We start from the raw sequence: 19,015 nt of genomic DNA, 5'->3' as shown, positions 1-19,015 counted from the left end.
AGACCCTGGTACCAGATGGGGAACCTGAGTCCTGGCTCTGCCCCTGTCAGCTGTGGGGCCCTGGACCAGTCACTCACCCTCAGTCTCACCTGTCTCCGTGTAAGTGGAGACAAGGACAGTACCATCCTCCCGGGACTGCAACCCTTGCTGCATGCAGAAGTAGGGTTTGTAGTTAATGTCTGACACAGAGATATTCTGGTTCAGTCAACAAAATGAATGAAGTCATCCTTATTTAGGTTATTGGGACTCTGAGGTATTTTTTAATATTCACAAATTTATACCTCTAAGAAAAATGTTTATAAAAATCTACATTATGAAAGGTATGGTTATAGAATCACAACCACATTCTATACATTTTACTTTGAAACTACTCTCAGTGGTACATACAATGCAGCGTGAATAGCACTTCAAAGTCCTCAAAAACTGCAGTATTCGGACCTGCCCTTCAAGAGCAGGTAGGAACTTACATTCCATGACTAGGTCACTTCTCAGCTAACAGAAAAACTCAGCACTTGCTGTAGTGTTTAAAAATACTTCCTAGGGCCCATAACTTAATATCCAAAATGTGCAAGATACAGTCCCCAATTACTCAACTTACAGGGGACTCAGAAAATCTCAGCATCTTAATATGGAAAGGTAAATTAACAGATGCCAATCCTGAGATATTTCAGATGTTGGATTAACAGAGAAATTAAAGTTGTTATTGTGACCATGGGAGGAAATGGAAAGAGAGGTAGAGACAGAGAAGTAAAACTCCTAAGAGTTACAAATGGAGAAATAGAAAAGGAAAGATAGGTGTTAGAGACAGACAAGCAGAGGGAGAGAAAGTGACAGAAATGGTGATGAGGAGGGAAACTGTAAACAGAGGAGAGAGAAAGAGAAAGAGGGAAAGGGAAGAAGTCAGATCTGGGGAAAAAAAAAGAGAGAAGGAGCCATGGTGGGGTTGCAATAGGAGAGGGAGAGATCTGTGGACAAAGAGGTGGACTGACAGAGGGATGTGAAGAGCAGTACAATGGGGGAGAAGAGAAACAGAATAGTAGAGAGAGAAAAAGAGCAAGTCAAGAGATGGAGCTGTAAAGCAGTCAGGAAATTAGGGGCCGCGTATTGGTAATTATATATATATATACCACAGCAACTTTATTCATCCATTGATGGGTACTTAACTTCTTTCTAAGTCTCGGCTGTTATAAACAGTGAACATAGGTGTTTAGATATATTTTAGTGTTTTTGTTTTCTACGGATGAACACTCAGAAGTGGAATTGCTGGATCATGTGGGTGCTCCACTTCTAACTTATGGAGGAAGCTCCATACTCTTTTCCGTAGCACTACACCAGTTTACATTCCCACCAGCAGTGCACAAAGCTTCTCTTTTCTCCACATCTTTAATACTTGTTATTTCCAGCCTTGCGTATAATAGCCATTCTGACAGGGATGGGGTGATACCTCATTGATGCCTTGATTTCCCTGAATTTCAAATAAATAAAAACTGTGTTTTTTAGTTTCAGTTTGTTCAAAATACCGCAAAGCTCCTTTTCTTAAAATGAAATCTGGAAACTATATGAGGCAGCCTTTTACTTGAGAATGAACATAAATCCTTCATCAAATTGATTTATAAGGCATGCACACAAACACCCATCCATTTACTTTTAAGGAGAGTCAAATGTGGACCAACATAACTGATCTTAATTTTTATAATAAGGCCGATTCAATTCTTATTAGGTTTGCGAGTTGTTGCCTCAGAGTTTGCTTACAGGTGTAAAAAGAATGAGAGTTCAGGGAAAGAATAGAAAGACATTTAATCACCGGACAAGACCATGGCATCAACACTAACACTGAAACACTGAACTGATTGGAACTTAGCCCAGTTCAGCTCTGCTCACTCCAGTAGGCCACAGGCAAGCTTGTCCACATTGCTCTGCCTGCCCCTCCATCTGATCCCTCTGCTTGCAGTTCTGAGCTCTCAGAGCTCAGGCTTCTCTTCTCCTGTGGGGGAGGTGGCTGCTCTCAGCCTGCCACAGGGGGGCCCTCCAGAAAGGCATTGGTACAGAGAGGTGGGGCTCCTCCCCAGGTCTCAACCAGCCCCCACCCACTCTGGGCTCGGCCTGGTGGTCTTTAAGAGAGATATTTGCCGACTGACCTGCCTGTCACTTATACTGGGAACCTAGGTCTAGCTCACTGCCCCAGGCATGATGCGGGTCCCAGCGCTGCTTCTGGTTTTCCTGGCTCCTGGTAAGTGTGTCGCCTGGATGTTGGGGGGATTGTTCTGTGTTTTGTGGCAACGGTGTATGTGTGTTGCGGGGTGGGGGGTGGTCATACTAAGAAATGGTGTTTCCTCTTCCTCATTACTTTTTGTTGCTTTTCCAATTTCAGTCATGCAGGTGTCTTCCAACATGGAAGGGGAGAAGATGTCAATTACTAAGGCAGCTGTGCCTGGGGCATTTGTTGAAATCATTTGTGATCTTATCACCCAAACCGTCAAATATATCCACTGGTACAAGTACCAGGAGGGCACAGCTCCCCGACGCCTTCTTTACTACGACATCTCCTACTCAAAGATTGTGTTGGAATCAGGAATCAGTGAAGGGAAGTACAAAGTTTATAAAGAGAAGAGCTATACTTTTGCAATCTCAAACCTGCAAGAAAGTGATTCTGGAATGTACTACTGTGCTGTCTGGGAGAAGCACGTTGGTTTAGACTTCCTTTACACTGCACTGGAAATTTTGCTTGTCACGGCCAAGCACAGCCATGGTATACAGTATAGACCAGCCGTTGCCACGCTTACTGCCCCCAATTCTCTTTACTCTGAAGGAAGAGAAATCCTGAGTTCAATGCCCATTCCCCAACATTTATATTCAATTACTACTCACCCCTCCTCTCAGAAAGCACATTTTTTTCTAAAACTAGGTCCCCACATTTAGGCCTCAGGCAAGCAGCTGCCAGGCAACATATTCTTTTAGCTCCCCTAGGAGCTAGTGCAGAGAAGGCAATGGCATCACACTCCAGTACTCTTGCCTGGAAAATCCATGGATGCAGGAGCCTGGTAGGCTGCAGCCCATGGGGTCGCTAAGAGTCGGACACGACTGAAGCGACTTAGCAGCAGCAGCAGCAGTAGCAGGAGCTAGGGGAGTCTATTTCACCTTCTCTTTAGGACAAGGACGATAGGGCACCTAGGATTGATCTGTTCCTGGAGATATTTAAGAGAATAGAATGAAATGATTAGCTATACTGAACCCTTTATCTAATCATTATCCAAAGCAGATGGCAGGGAATGAAGCACCTTCATTATTCAGGATTATGAAGAATGAGAAAAGATGGAATGAAAACTTGGACTTTCTGAACCTCAAGCTGGTATCTGGCTTATATTTTGAACAAACTGATATTTTCCTTACATCACCAACCAGGGCATGGCCGACACAGAGAAAGTGTAGGTAAAAGGTGATTTCTGTAATTGGGTTAACCGTTGTATTCTACTTATACCTTCTGTTCAACCCACAGCCAGAACTGTTCTGTTTTAAACAAGCAAAGCCAGAGATTCTTTCCACCCAGCCTCCAACTTTGATATGACCAAATCCTAAACTGGAATGAGACTTATCAGATTATATTTTTCTCAATAATTCAACTGAAAAAACAACTTGGGTCAACAATCAGACAATGAATGGTATCTATTTCAACTGAAAGTTCAATTAAGAAAGGGGTGAGGCTTTCTTATTGGGTTAGGTTTAAGAACATAAATTAATACTGAAGTACAGAAATACCAGATTCATATGTACATGTCTCTTTTGTACTGGATCCTTCAAATTGCTATCAGTGCAGTGTTTCTTAAATTGTGGTCCATGGACCACCTGCATCGGAAATATCTGGATTTGAGTAAAAGTGCATGCTCTGGGTGGCATTCAACACCATGAAAACAAATCTTGGACTGACAGCTGGAAATGAGGCTTCAATAAGCTCCACATGAAAGTGAAAGTTGCTTAGTCCTGTCTGACTCTTTGCAACCCCATGGACTATACAATCCATGGAATTCTCCAGGTCAGAATACTGGAGTGGGTAGCCTTTCCCTTCTCCAGGGGATCTTCCCAACCCAGGGATCCGACCCAGGTCTTCTGCATTGCAGGCGGATTCTTAAGCTCCATAGCTTATTCTTATTCAAGTTGATTTATAAGAACTGCTGTGCTAGCAGTAACAGATAAAGTGACACATCTCCCTCTGAAATGGGCTGATTCCCAGCCTGACACAGGAAAGCATTCTAGAATATTGCTCATGGGCTTATCCCCAACCCGAAATCCCTTCTGTTCTGGTGCACCCTGGATGCTGCTGCTCTCCCTGGTCACCACACTTCTCCACGAGAATTCCACAACCACAGGTCAAGGTTTCAGGTCCTTCTCACTTCTGTGACTGCAAAAAAGAAGGGATTGGTTAGTAAAGGAACCAATTTGAACTTGCTTTTCTGGGCCAGGGACCATGTCATTTTAACTATTTCGCAACTTCAGAAAGCCTGAAGCATAAACTTACTGTTGTTTATATTTTTCCAATAAGGTTCTGTTCTGCACATTTATTTCCTTAATCTGCTTTGAATTCACATTTTGGGTATGGGGGTAATGTAGAGAACTCTCTGCAGAGAGTATTTTATACAACAAATTTTTCCTGACATCTGAGTTCTAAGAATTTTTTATGGAAAAAATAGGCATAACAACTCTATCAAGTCAAAGAAAAGTATCAGGATGGAACACAAAGACATGCCCCTTGATGATCACGTTTGGTGCTGCACCGCTCCATATCACCCTGCTGGGAAGGACAGAAATGTTCTCCATAGGTGGCAGGAAAAGAGAGTAGAGGACTTCCAGCTCAGTCATGGGCACTGAATTGATAGGTTGGTTTGACCACTTTCTTTGCTGGAATTCTTCACTGAAATTCTTTCGGACACACTCCTGATCTCATTGGTAACAGTCTGAGAGCTGCTCAGAAATGGAAAACCCTTTGTGATAAGAACCTGAGCATTAGGGTGTATGGTGTAACTAAGAGGTCATTGTGCCTGAGCTGGGAGAGGACAAGTTCATGGAGGAGGCGGCCACCACATTGAAAAAATTCAAAAGTGAAGCAGGGATTTTCGGAAGCAGCTGTACAGAGTGTTAATCGACTTACTGTGTGCCATTCAAAGACTGTGTTGGAGCATGTTCCTTTCCACCTATGACACCCCTGTTTTCTAATATGTGTAGGTACCCACACAAGGCATACAGCAACCTTGCTCACTGTTCTCAGCTTCAGTCTCTCCATTATTTAAAAGGATGTAATAAGTGTTCCCATGTTGTAGGATTGCTGGAAGATTTATTGGGTCAATACATATAGAGAACTTAGACCTGTGCCTGTCACACACTAATAACCGTTAGTGCTTGTTAATGTTATCTGTGGCCTCAGCCCTGAGTAAAGAGGGTATTAGTGAGACAGACAGGAGTCCTCCACAATGAGCTTTCCTCCCAGGAGCCACTTGGAGCCCAGATGGTTAAAAGACAAAACCACAGCCTTGGCTGAGATAGGCCCATGACTCTCTGCTTCCTCTCTGCTGCCAAAAGTATTCAGCAAGGGCTGAGCACAAAGGAGGTGCCAGAAGTCTTAGTGGAGCTAGAAGATTTAAATTAATATGTAGCTGAATGAGAAAGGGCCTCCCTGGTAGATCAGGTGGTAAAGAATCCGCCTGCAATGTGGGAGACTTGGGTTAGATCCCTGGGTTGGGAAGATTCCCTAAAGAAGGGAAGGGCTACCCACTCCAGGTATTCTGGCCTGGAGAATCCAATGGACTGCAGTCCATGGGGGTCACAGAAAGTTGGACACAACTAAGTGACTTTCACTTCACTAAATAAGAAAATGAGAGGGTCTGCTTTTGTCATACTTGGCATGGTTGAACCAGTAAGAGGGATCAGTAAAACAGCTTCTGGAATCGTTTTCTATACTGAAAGAATAGGTCTTTGGAGAAGAACATCCCAAAGTTTCAAACTTCCTGTGTCTCCTTGGCACAGGAAAAAATAGAATATTTGCACTCAGCTCCTTCTTTACCTTGGTTTGCTGTGAGGTGACTGAAATCTTACTGAAGGACTTGGATAGGATGGCTCCCTACAACCTTGACCTTGAAGCTCCACCACAGAGTGTGTATTGGGATATTAAAACATCTTTTTCTTTACTTTCAGCATTGTTGATAATTTTAATTTTCCCACGTGAATACCTTAGGAATTCTGACAAACATGCTAATATTTATTGTACCAGCCCTTCTGTCCATCCTCACTGTCACTGCAGCAACCTGGGTCCTCAGACCCACTCAGTGGCTTATGGCGACCATCTCTGAAACATGTCTGCTTCCCTGGGATTGCTCCCCTGAGCAACTCACCTTCCTGCACTGTATCTTCCTAAAGCTCAGAGCTGATCATGTCACTCTTCTCTCTACAATCTTCAGTATCTTCTCGTAATGAATTCTTTTTAAAACATACTGATCTGGAAATGCTGTAGAAAGGAAAGATTGTCTATATCCCTCTTTCTTAAAAATTAAGTATGCCTCCTGTTCTCTTGTCACCTTTCTATTCCAAGTTTCTCTACCCAAGGACCCAATTAGTTTCCTGCTTGTTCTTTCCAGCTCATACCTCTAGACGCTTTTAAATATAAATCTAACTTATGGTGTTTGATAGAAAGCTATTTTTGTTTTTGTAACAAATAACCAATAGTTCAAGTCTAGTTTTAAAATAATCTATCATTTCTCCAACATTTAAACATGCTTTTGTAGTAGTTTTATTTCAGTACATACTTGGAGTATTGGCTGGAAGATTTTGGATCCATTTATGTCTCACTATTCCTATACCATTATTATATTATTTGCAATAGCAGATGAGGTCTGCTATGCCAAATGTCTATTCATTATTATTCTCAAAAAATAATTTTTAAATTATTTTTATTTATATAACTTAACTAGCTTACTCCCCAACACTTATACAATAGAACAAAAACAAAATATTTTCTTAATCTGATTGGAATTATAAGCATATACATGAATTTAGGAAAGATTAGCATCTTTATGATTTTGAGTTTTCTTTCACAACTATGATATGTATTTCATTTACTCAGGTTTAATTTTAATGCCCTTTACTAAAATCTAATATGTTTTTTCTTATAGTTCTTGTATTTCCTTAAGAGTTAATAAATAAAAGATTAAATAAATGATTTTATAACTATACTTATATTTTGCATTTTATTATTCAAAACTTTTATAAATTTTGAAATATATGCAGCTCACATCTATTTCTGTTTTATTGACTATGGCAAAGCCTTTGACTGTGTGGATCACAAGAAACTGTGGAAAATTCTTCAAGAGATGGGAATACCAGACCACCTGACCTGCCTCTTGAGAAACCTATATGCAGGTCAGGAGGCAACAGTTAGAACTGAACATGGAACAACAGACTGGTTCCAAATAGGAAAAGGAGTATGTCAAGGCTGTATATTGTCACCCTGCTTATTTAACTTATATGCAGAGTACATCATGAGGAACGCTAGGCTGGATGAAGCACAAGCTGGAATCAAGATTGCTGGGAGAAATATCAATAACCTCAGATATGCAGATGATACCACCCTTATGGCAGAAAGTGAAGAGGAGCTAAAAAGCCTCTTGATGAAAGTGAAAGAGGAGAGTGAAAAAGTTGGCTTAAAGCTCAACATTCAGAAAACGAAGATCATGGCATCTGGTCCCATCACTTCATGGCGAATAGATGGGGAAACAGTGGAAAGAGTGTCAGGCTTTATTTTTGGGGGCTCCAAAATCACTGCAGATGGTGATTGCAGCCATGAAATTAAAAGATGCTTACTCCTTGGAAGAAAGTTATGACCAACCTAGATAGCATATTAAAAAGCAGAGATATTACTTTGCCATCTAAGGTCTGTCTAGTCAAGGCTATGGTTTTTCCAGTAGTCATGTATGGATGTGAGAGTTGGACTGTGAAGAAGGCTGAGCACCGAAGAATTGATGCTTTTGAACTGTGATGTTGGAGAAGACTCTTGAGAGTCCCTTGGACTGCAAGGAGATCCAGCCAGTCCATTCTAAAGGAGATCAGTCCTGGGTGTTCACTGGAAGGACTGATGCTGAAGCTGAAACTCTAATACTTTGGCCACCTCATGCAAAGAGTTGACTCATTGGAAAAGACTCTGATGCTGGGAGGGATTGGGGGCAGGAGGGAAAGAGGATGACAGAGGATGAGATGGCTGGATGGCATCACCGACTCAATGGACATGAATTTGAGTAAACTCCGGGAGTTGGTGATGGACAAGGAGGCCTGGCGTGCTGCAATCCATGGGGTCGCAAAGAGTTGGACATGACTGAGCGACTGAACTGAACTGAATGATAGAATAAAAGATTTTTTTAATATATTTTTTTCTAGCTTTTAAAATTTATTTTATAATTGGTGGAAAATTTCTTTACAATGTTATGTTGGTTTCCACCATAGAACAGCACACACAAATCAGCCATAATTATATACATAACACCTCCCTCTTGAGCCTTCCTCCCCTCCCCTCACCCCCCTTCTGGGTAATCACAGAGAACCAAGCTGGACTCCCTGTGTCAAGTAGCAACTTCTCACGAGTTATCTATATTACACATCATAGTGTATATATGTCTATTCTACTAATGAAAGAGATGGTTTAAAAATGTGTTCATAAATTCTGGAAGCCTTGTACGGGGCAGTTAAAAGTCACACCTCACTTTAATATGTGGAGAAAGAGCGAAGGGCACCATAATCTATCCTCTGTTACTTAGTAGCTGGGACTTTTTCAAGTTACATGATGGCTTGAATTTCTATTTGCATTGAAAATAAGAACAACAGTGACCACGTACCATCTACTGTAGATGAACAGCCAGGCTATAATTCAATGGCAACTTTTCTTCCTTTTACCTCTTCCTGGGTTGTTTCAAACCACACAATGTTTGTATTTATCTAGCAGCTCTTTTTAATGACTACTTTATTTTCCCCTACAGATAGAGACTTTGATGTAGACATGTCCCCCAAGCCCACTATGTTTCTTCCTTCAATTCCTGAAATCAACTGCGATAATGCTGGAACGTACCTTTGTCTTCTGAAGAAATTTCCCCTCATGTTATTAAGGTTTATTGGAGAGAGAAAAATGGCAACAGAGTTCTGCCATCCCAACAGGGAAACACCACAAAGACCACTGACATATACTTGAAGTTCAGCTGATTAACCATGACTGAAAATGCATGGAGAAAGAACACATACGTATCATCAAACATGAGAAAAATAAAAGAGGAAAAGATCAGGAGATCTTTTTTCCTTCAGTTAGTCAAGGTATGTGTACGTACTGACAGCCTCCCGGAACATTTTTTTCAAAGGGAATACCCCATATCTTCTGTCCGTTAATGAAAAACAAAGATAAATCTTTTTTAAAATGTTGAGCTATGTCCTTACCAGAGAAGGCAATGGCACCCCACTCCAGTACTCTTGCCTGGAAAACCCCATGGACGGAGGAGCCTGGTAGGCTATAGTCCATGGGGTCGAGTTTGAAGCTTAAGAAAGCGATAAATGTGCTTAAATACTACCCACCTTGATTTCATCAGCCAAAATATTTTTTATAATGATGCCTTTAAGGACTGTTATATGGTTTAAATAAAACAATATATATGGAAGCACCTAGAAGACTCTTGAGAGTCCCTTGGACTGCAAGGAGATCCAACCAGTCCATTCTGAAGGAGATCAGCCCTGGGATTTCTTTGGAAGGAATGATGCTAAAGCTGAAACTCCAGTCCTTTGCCACCTCATGCGAAGAGCTGACTCATTGGAAAAGACTCTGATGCTGGGAGGGATTGGGGGCAGAGGGAGAAAGGGACAACAGAGGATGAGATGGCTGGATGGCATCACGGACTCGATGGACGTGAGTCTGAGTGAACTCTGGGAGTTGGTGATGGACAGGGAGGCGTGCTGCAATTCCTGGGGTCGCAAAGAGTTGGACACGACTGAGTGACTGAACCGAACTGATAGTGTTCATAGTACACTTGTTCAGTCTCTCAGTTGTGTCTGACTCTTTGCAACACCGTGGACTGCAGATCGCCAGCAAAGCACACAAAGAGAAATTCCACTGTTGTTGATCTTACATGATCAGGAAGGAAGAATAATTGTGTCTTTTATGAATATTCTGCTTATCAAGCAAAGTCACCTCGTTTCAATCTTGCTTACTCAAACTATAATCCAGAAATACATATTATTGACAAAATGGTGTTTGTATGAGGGAGTCAGATTGCAGCTCAATAGAAAGTGGAATAATTTGACCACTGTACTTTTATTATGATACAGGGTCTTACATTTTCAAGATTTGTGTTTTATATTCCACCATAAGGTAAAATTTTGTAAACAAAAATGGGGTGAGGCTAAAGTGTAGAGACGTACATTCTATATAATGAATGTATTGCTTGCTAATGGAAAATTCCTCCCACAACTCTCATTGCAACCCTAGCACACACCAGGCCTGAAGGGATGTGTGGATGAACACACTGGGGTGAATTACTCTTCCAGGAGGATGCCGTACAGCAATGAGTATATGGCCTTTCTGTAATCACTCAAAAGTTCTGAATCACTTAAAGTCCTTCATATGAACACAACTGCCTAAAGGTCCCAGAGGGCCCATAAGAAGGAATCAGTTTGAACTTTTCCCTCTGGTTAAAACCCTTTTTAAACAGTGGGAAACATGTCCAAAATATAATAAAATGTACAGAGACTTTTGCACTGAGCCATCCATATTTCTGAAGTAAGTTTCTCTGACCCTTAGTTTGTCCAGTGATCAAATTAGGTTCAAACACTTACTTTGAACATTTTGTCCTGGGACTGCAATGAAGAGTAAGTGAAGCAATGACAGTGAAAATGCTTGCTTTCAAAAACATAACACAGGCGTACTTATTCATAACTTCATTGTGGGTTTTTTGTATCTTTTATAAGACTCTTTAAGATTTTAAAGTAACCCTGAATCTTTATTTCTGTGGCTAACGAAGGGGAAGCAAATAGACAAAGTGCTGGTTTAATATAACTATGGACTTAATTGTCCTTAGATTTTAAGTTTTCTAGTGATCAGAAAAAAATAAGAATTCAAGTAACTTTCATGATGATGATTATCATAAAGGAGAGGTTTGGGTTATAATGTGTTACACTTGGCACTTAATTGATCAGACAAATGTTTCCCATAGGCTACTCATGGCAACAAAGTTCCTGAGGTCATTTCAGTTAACTTTATTTTGCAGCAAATTTCTAAGGAGGAACCCAGTTGACTTTTGTGACTGTTTTCCTCTATCCAACAAACCATTATCTATACAAAAAATGTTTTACTTATATGAATGCCTTTTTAAAATTGCAAATAAATACAATTCTTGCCTTTGGTTTTCAATGGTCAGGGGATTATAAACATGATTTGACCTATTTTTCTGTCTTGTAAAAAATTCCACTGAAATGCCAAGCTCCCATAATAAAATTGTCATTGGTAAGAATACTTGAGATATATAGAAGAGAAGGTTTTAGCGTCCACAGTGGTGGAATTCTGTTTTCTTTCTATAGATTAATTTCTTACATTTCTATGTTATTTTTACAAAGTACCTTCCATATGTTTTGTCTCATTTATTCCCCCACCATGATCCTTGGAATGCTGGCTCTGCCATCACTGGTATGACTCTCGGCAAGTTACCCTCTAATTCTTATTCCTGTTTCATATCATGAAATCTTCCAAAACACAGTTCACTCCAGTATCACTGGGACAAGATATCGCATGTGCAGTATTTAAATCAGTGCCTGGCACAGTAATAATCGCTCAGTGACTATTAGACTCTCAATATTGTTTTCTTTATTCCCACCCACACCGCATCTGTAGGATCTTGTGCAAGAGTAGCTGATAATGGGAATATGAGTGATACAGAAAGGTGTGGCTGGTTGTTTATTTTACCCAGATTGGAAATTTGCTTGAGCCAGAGCCAGACTCCTTCAAACACGAGATTCTGTTTTAGTTTCTGGGATCAGATGAGTTCATTTTGATGCTGAATTGATCTACTGAATTACACAGAATCATACCAACTATTCTTGGTTTACGGGGCTCCTATTTTTAATGAATTTTTTTTTTGTCAGCAGAGTATATACATAGGTGTGTGTTACAATTACACATGTATAAACCCATGTGCACACTGTCAAATAACAGGCATGAAAAGCTTATTAATAACTGTTCTCATTTCTTGTAGTTGTCACTTCAATTGTCATTACTATTGAACTTCCAAATAATGGTTTGATGGATGAAAGTGGTAAGTTTTTGTATATGTTTGCCCGTAAGTCAGGCTTCAGTCACTTTTCCTTTCTGATTATTTTCCCTTTTGAAGTTTTCCTGGCTTAAAAGGCAACCCACACCAGTATTCTTGCCTGAAAAATTCCATGGACAGATGAGCTTGGTGGGCTACAGTCCGTGGGGCCTCAAAGAGTCGGACAGGACTGAGCAACTGAACAAAGTAAAAAAGACCAATTAACTGCAATTGGGTTCATCATTGTCAAACTTTTAATGACTCCTCTTTTGTCTCTCTGTCAGGAGAATATATATATATATATATGTACAGATATATGCACACAGACACACATGTATATGTACAGACATATGGACAGACTCTAAAATAATAGGCAAAGTTGACTGATATTATTTGATCTCATTTCTTCTAGAAGGCACTGATATTTATTCTACAAAAGCTGTCCAACACAGGAAAACGGTAAAATTTTCAATATATCTGCATTCATTTCATCCTCTAGCTTTTCCCCCTCCTGATCAAATTATCTTTTTAACTTCCCTGATCTATAGTGGGAAAGACCAATTATTTGTGGGTTTGTGGGGCTGATATTTTTAATCAGTATCTCTCCTGACTCTTTATTGGCAAAGTATATATTCTTCCCTGGTATATATATATATATATAATACATAGATTATACATGATAAAATATGTAGATTATGAGTGTGTATATAGACACACACATACATTCATATCGTGGTGTCAAAAACTAGGTATGAACAATAAACTAATACTTGGTCTCCTTTCTTCCAGAAGTCACTGATGTTCATTCTACAAAAGCACGTCTGAACGATGGAAACAGTAAGTTTTGTCTATGTTTGCCTTTATGGCAGGCTACAGCACATTTTTTTTCCTCTGGATAAACTTAAGTTTTGAACTTTCTTGGTTTAAGGTAGAAAAATCAGACTGTTTGGATTTGCAGAAATAGACTGAGTGATATTTTAATTCAATATACTATCATTTCCTAGGACCCATCTTAATACAGTAAATGCTGGTTTTGGTGTGAGTGGACTGTAAATTAGAGGGTATAGTGATAGGCCCTGAATTATCTAAACAATGGGCTTCATTCATTAGTGTGGCTTTGTTTCTTTTTAAATTATTTTTAATTTTTTTCTCTTTCTTATTTTTTAAATTATGAAAGTACAATAACACATTAAGAGGAGACTTGGAAAATACAGACTTGATTGAGGTCATACCTGAATGGTCTAGTGGTTTTCCCTACTTTCTTCAATTTAAGTCTGAATTTGGTAATAAGGAGTTCATGATCTGAGCCACAGTCAGCTCCTGGTCTTGTTTTTGTTGACTGTATAGAGCTTCTCCATCTTTGGCTGCATAGAATATAATCAATCTGATTTCGGTGTTGACCATCTGGTGATGTCCATGTGTAGAGTCTTCTCTTGTGTTGTTGGAAGAGGGTGTTTGCTATGACCAGTGCATTTTCTTGGCAAAACTCTATTAGTCTTTGCCCTGCTTCATTCCGCATTCCAAGGCCAAATTTGCCTGTTACTCCAGGTGTTTCTTGACTTCCTACTTTTGCATTCCAGTCCCCTATAATGAAAAGTACATCTTTTTTGGGTGTTAGTTCTAAAAGGTCTTGTAGGTCTTCATAGAACCGTTCAACTTCAGCTTCTTCAGTGTTACTGGTTGGGGCATAGACTTGGATAACTGTGATATCGAATGGTTTGCCTTGGAGATGAACAGAGATCATTCTGTCATTTTTGAGATTGCATCCAAGTACTGCATTTCGGACTCTTTTGTTGACTGTGATGGCTACTCCATTTCTTCTGAGGGATTCCTGCCCGCAGTTCCAAATAGGAAAAGGAGTGACTCAAGGCTGTATATTGTCACCCTGCTAATTTAACTTGTATGCAGAGTACATCATGAGAAACCCTGGACTGGAAGAAACGCAAGCTGGAATCAAGATTGTCGGGAGAAATATCAATAACCTCAGATATGCAGATGATACCACCCTTATGGCAGAAAGTGAAGAGGAACTAAAAAGCCTCTTGATGAAAGTGAAAGAGGAGAGTGAAAAAGTTGGCTTAAAGCTCAACATTCAGAAAACGAAGATCATGGCATCCGGTCCCATCACTTCATGGGAAATAGATGGGGAAACAGTGGAAAGAGTGTCAGACTTTAATTTTGGGGGCTCCAAAATCACTGCAGATGGTGATTGCAGCCATGAAATTAAAAGATGCTTACTCCTTGGAAGAAAAGTTATGACCAACCCAGATAGCATATTCAAAAGCAGAGACATTACTTTGCAGACTAAGGTCCGTCTAGTCAAGGCTATGGTTTTTCCCGTGGTCATGTATGGATGTGAGAGTTGGACTGTGAAGAAGGCTGAACACCGAAGAATTGATGCTTTTGAACTGTGGTGTTGGAGAAGACTCTTGAGAGTCCCTTGGACTGCAAGGAAATCCAACCAGTCCATTCTGAAGGAGATCAGCCCTGGGATTTCTTTGGAAGGAATGATGCTAAAGCTGAATCTCCAGTACTTTGGCCACCTCATGAGAAGAGTTGACTCACTGGAAAAGACTCTGATGCTGGGAGGGATTGGGGGCAGGAGGAGAAGGAGACGACAGAGGATGAGATGGCTGGATGGCATCACTGACTCGATGGACGTGAGTCTGAGTGAACTCTGGGAGTTGGTGATGAACAGGGAGGCCTGGCGATTCATGGGGTCACAAAGAGTCAGACACGACTGAGCAACTGAACTGAACTGAACTAGAAAATACATAACAAACTTACATATAGTTCCACTATATATTACAGTTATTTTTTAAGTAGGTAAATTAAGATTTTAGTTGGAATTTCAATATCAAACTCTGAAAATTAATAGAATGAATATACAGAAAACTAGGAGGATAGAGTAGATACGAAAATCACTATGAACCAACTCAACATAATTAAAATTTATATAATTTTCAAACAGCAGCAAGATACAAATTCTATTTAAGTTCCCATAGACTATAAACCAGGAGACACTGCAACATATCTGGGGACATAAAGCAAGGTGCAAAAATTTCATAGTTTTGTACTGAAATCATACTGAGTCTGTTCTCTTATCACAGTGGAATTATGTTATAAATCAATATAAAAAGATATTTGAAAACAGCCCACATATTTTCTAGTGCAGGCTAAGTTGTGTTCAACTCTTTGTGACCCTATGGACTCACCAGATTCCTTTGTCCATGGGCTTCTCCAAGAACACTGGAGTGGGTTGCCATGCCCTTTGCCAGGGTATTTTCCTGACCCAGTGATGGAATCGCGTCTCTTTTGTCTCCGGCATTGGCAGGCGGATTCTTTACCACTAGCACCACTTGGGAAGCCTCATTTTCAAGGACAACATGACGTTTACCAAGAGAGATCTTTGATTAAGCCATTGAAAGCCTCAGTGAAGATGAAAGACTGAGAAAACATAGAAGGTGATTGTAGAGAAAGTGAAAGAAAGAAAGAAAGAAAGTGAAGTCACTCAGTCATGTCCGACTCTTTGTGACCCCATGGACTATAGCCCACCAGGCTCCTCCATCCATGGAATTTTCTAGGCAAGAGTACTGGAGTTGCCATTTCCTTCTCCAGGGGATCTTCCCGACCTAGGGATTGAACCCGGATCTCCCGCCTTGCAGGCAGATGCTTTTACCATCTGAGCCACCAGAGAAGAAAGTATTTAAATGAGAATTTATATCAAAATGAGAGGTTAATATTCAAGATACTTTTGAAACCCCATGGGTTTGGAAATCAAATGTTTACTTTTAAATTATGGGCAAGAAGAGTGTTACTTTCCTTCTAATGACCAGGGAAACCTGATTTCTCTTTGCTTCTAGATTTTATCTGTATTCAATGCTAGTAGCTAATACATGAAATCTGACACTAATTGAAAGCTTCTTATGCACAAGGTGTTGGGGTGTCTCTTGCATCCATATATTTTCTGCTTAATCCTCATTAAACTCCCAGGAGGTGGTATAATATTTCCCCTGTCCCGACTTTGGTGATGGGAGCAAGATGTTAAAATTAAGCCCCTTGAACAAAGCCACACAGCTAGATTTGGGGATTCAACCAAGTCCATCTGAATCAATGGTTTATCAGTTCACAATGGTTTATACATTTACTCAATTCTCTATTCCTACTCTATGATGTAGATATAGAGCAAGAATCCCAAAGCCCAGGCCCTGAGACAGGATGGCCCATGGGCAAGGGTGTAAGTGCATGGGCTTCTGGGTATCACAGACTGAAATTTAAACACCAGTTCTTTTCTTTATTAGCTATATGAAAAATGGGTAAATTCCTTACATTTTCTGAGCAATATGTTCCATTTTTGCTAATAGGGAACAGATTCCTTGGGGACTCTTAATCCCTTTGCCTGATCCCCAGATTGGATAGTCTGATGTGGGGCCTAGAACCTTCACAACAGTGTGAGAACTTCACTAATGTTATTGTTCTCCAGTTTGTGGGTCACCAACCCAGGGGGTATGGGATTTGATTTTAACATGATTGCATCCCTCCTACCATCTCATTGCAGTGTCTCCTTTGTCCTTGGACCTGGGGTATATTTTTTTTTGTGCATTCCAACATCCTTCTGTCTGTGGCTGTTCAGCAGCTAGTTGTGATTTTAGTGTTAAGACAAATGCACGTACTTCTACTCTGTCATTTTGGGAGCGCCAACTCATTGGAAAAGACCCTGATACTGGGAAAGATCGAGAGCAGGAGGAGAAGGGGGTGACAGAGGAAATGATGGTTGGATGGCATCACCAACTCAATGACATGAGTTTGAGCAAACTCCAAGAAACCATGAAGGACAGGGAAGCCTGGCATGCTGCAGTCCATGGGGTTGCAAAGTCGGTCATGACTTAGCGACTAAATAACAATAGGGAACAATCACACCAACTCAGTTATTGGAGAGATAAGATCACATATGTGGAAAGTCTTCCACAAGGTATCCATTTAGCTAGCACAGAATCAGAACTAGTTGGTGGCCTTTTCTCCCTACATGAAGGTTCTTAGTGAATTTAGACGCTCTGGCTCTGGTCCTGCTGATCCCTCCTCCATTCCCAGTATCAGGGGGCCTGGAACTAAGCTAACACCTGACCTGATCAAGGGCAGTGAGATATGAGCACGTCACCCTCTGAGATCCTTTCCATACCAAATGCTAGTGACTCCGGAGTTCTGACTCTATTGAGATAAAGTGTGGAAAAGGAAAATTTCCACAGGAAGAAACTCAGCCTTATAGTTATTTGAGTAGACAAGTCACGTCCATCATCATTGTTGTTAATTAATTTTTGAGATCATATATTTCTTGCAAAACTTCAAAGGAGAGTAAGTGCAATTTTCCTATAACATGACAGCTGTGATGTTAGACATTGAAGAAAAACAGGTGAGTGAGGCTTGAGCTCCTAACGTTTCAGGGACCTGGCACCAAGACTTTGATCTGTTATTTACAGTATCCTCTTTACTAAAAGCTCCTGCCCACACGACTGTGAACCCCACCTGATCTCCATGGTTTCTATTCTTCTTGGGAATCTCATTGTTGCACAGTATATAATGGCTCAGATGCCAAATCAGCTATTTAAGTTCATATTTATACTTAACTCTAATGTCTGGAGTATTTATTGCACATGGAAATGCAGGATTACAGAGCAGCTAAGACTATATTCTTCAAAGTCACGTTGCTGCCACTGAAATGTGGTTTCTTGTACTTTTTAAATGTAAGGCATCAGGCAAATTATTTCTGTGTTCAGTTTACTGGTAAAATGGGATTGAAACTAATAATCTCATTGGTTATTTTTAAATAAGAGTAGAATTTTACATATGAAGCTCACAGAATAGGTGTTTGACATTTGATTAGTTGTTAATGAATATTACCTATTATTAATACTCAGAGATGTGGTGGGGGAAAAATAAAAGGCTAAGTGCTACTTATCAAAAATACTTTTTTCTATTGGACTCATTCATTAAAAGCATAACCTTGCTTTTTAATATCTGGGGAGGATCTAGTGAATTTAGCTGAGGTTGTTGATTGACTTGAATTGTCAAGTGGGTTCTGCGTTGTACTGGTGCTGACAGTGCTCATGGTGGTTGTACTTGTTTTCTTTGGGTACAAAGATGGTGGAGAGGTGTCACTAGGTTACTAGAAATAAATAGTTGTGACCACTGCTTCCATTAATATATCCTATTCTCTCAAAAGAACACTTGAAACTAACCAAAATGACTTCTCCTAGATACCCTGCAACTACAGCTCATGAACACCTCTGCCTACTACACCTACTTCCTCCTCATCCTCAAGAGTGTGGTCTATTTTGTCATCATCACCTTCTCTGTGTTTACAAGAGGCATCTGCTGTGATGGAAAGAGCTCGTGACAGAGGGGACCACAAAAGGGTCAATTTTCCCTCATCATCTATCCCTAAAATTCTCTACTTTTTTGCTGGATTTGGATTGTCTCAGTTCATAGGTGTATTTATCTATTATGTCATTTTTAGGTAACAATTTTTCAAGCCATTGGGCAAACAGAGAGTTTGACTCTGCAACAAGAATTCTGCCATTACTTGGGGCAGGGCCCGGGGCTGGTCCTGGGAGCCTTTCCCACCACTGTCCCCACAACCTCAGCAGCTCCTCCCACCCCTGAATCCACAGGCCTCCTGAGCACACACAGCAGGCAGCTCCCTG

The 19,015-nt window shown here is 40.4% G+C and overlaps 1 pseudogene across 1 annotated transcript; it reads left to right on the top strand.

The window, feature by feature from the left end:
• Positions 2,029 to 18,708, top strand: LOC108635838 (annotated as a pseudogene). The gene is made up of 6 exons (XR_001917957.1): positions 2,029 to 2,230; positions 2,372 to 2,749; positions 9,012 to 9,339; positions 12,261 to 12,320; positions 13,104 to 13,151; positions 18,569 to 18,708. The product of XR_001917957.1 is annotated as a T-cell receptor gamma chain C region DFL12-like (transcript).

The sequence above is a fragment of the Capra hircus genome, chromosome 4 (genome assembly GCF_001704415.2).
Source record: "Capra hircus breed San Clemente chromosome 4, ASM170441v1, whole genome shotgun sequence".
Lineage (NCBI taxonomy): Eukaryota > Metazoa > Chordata > Mammalia > Artiodactyla > Bovidae > Capra > Capra hircus.
This window is presented reverse-complemented; position numbering and strand designations above follow the sequence as displayed.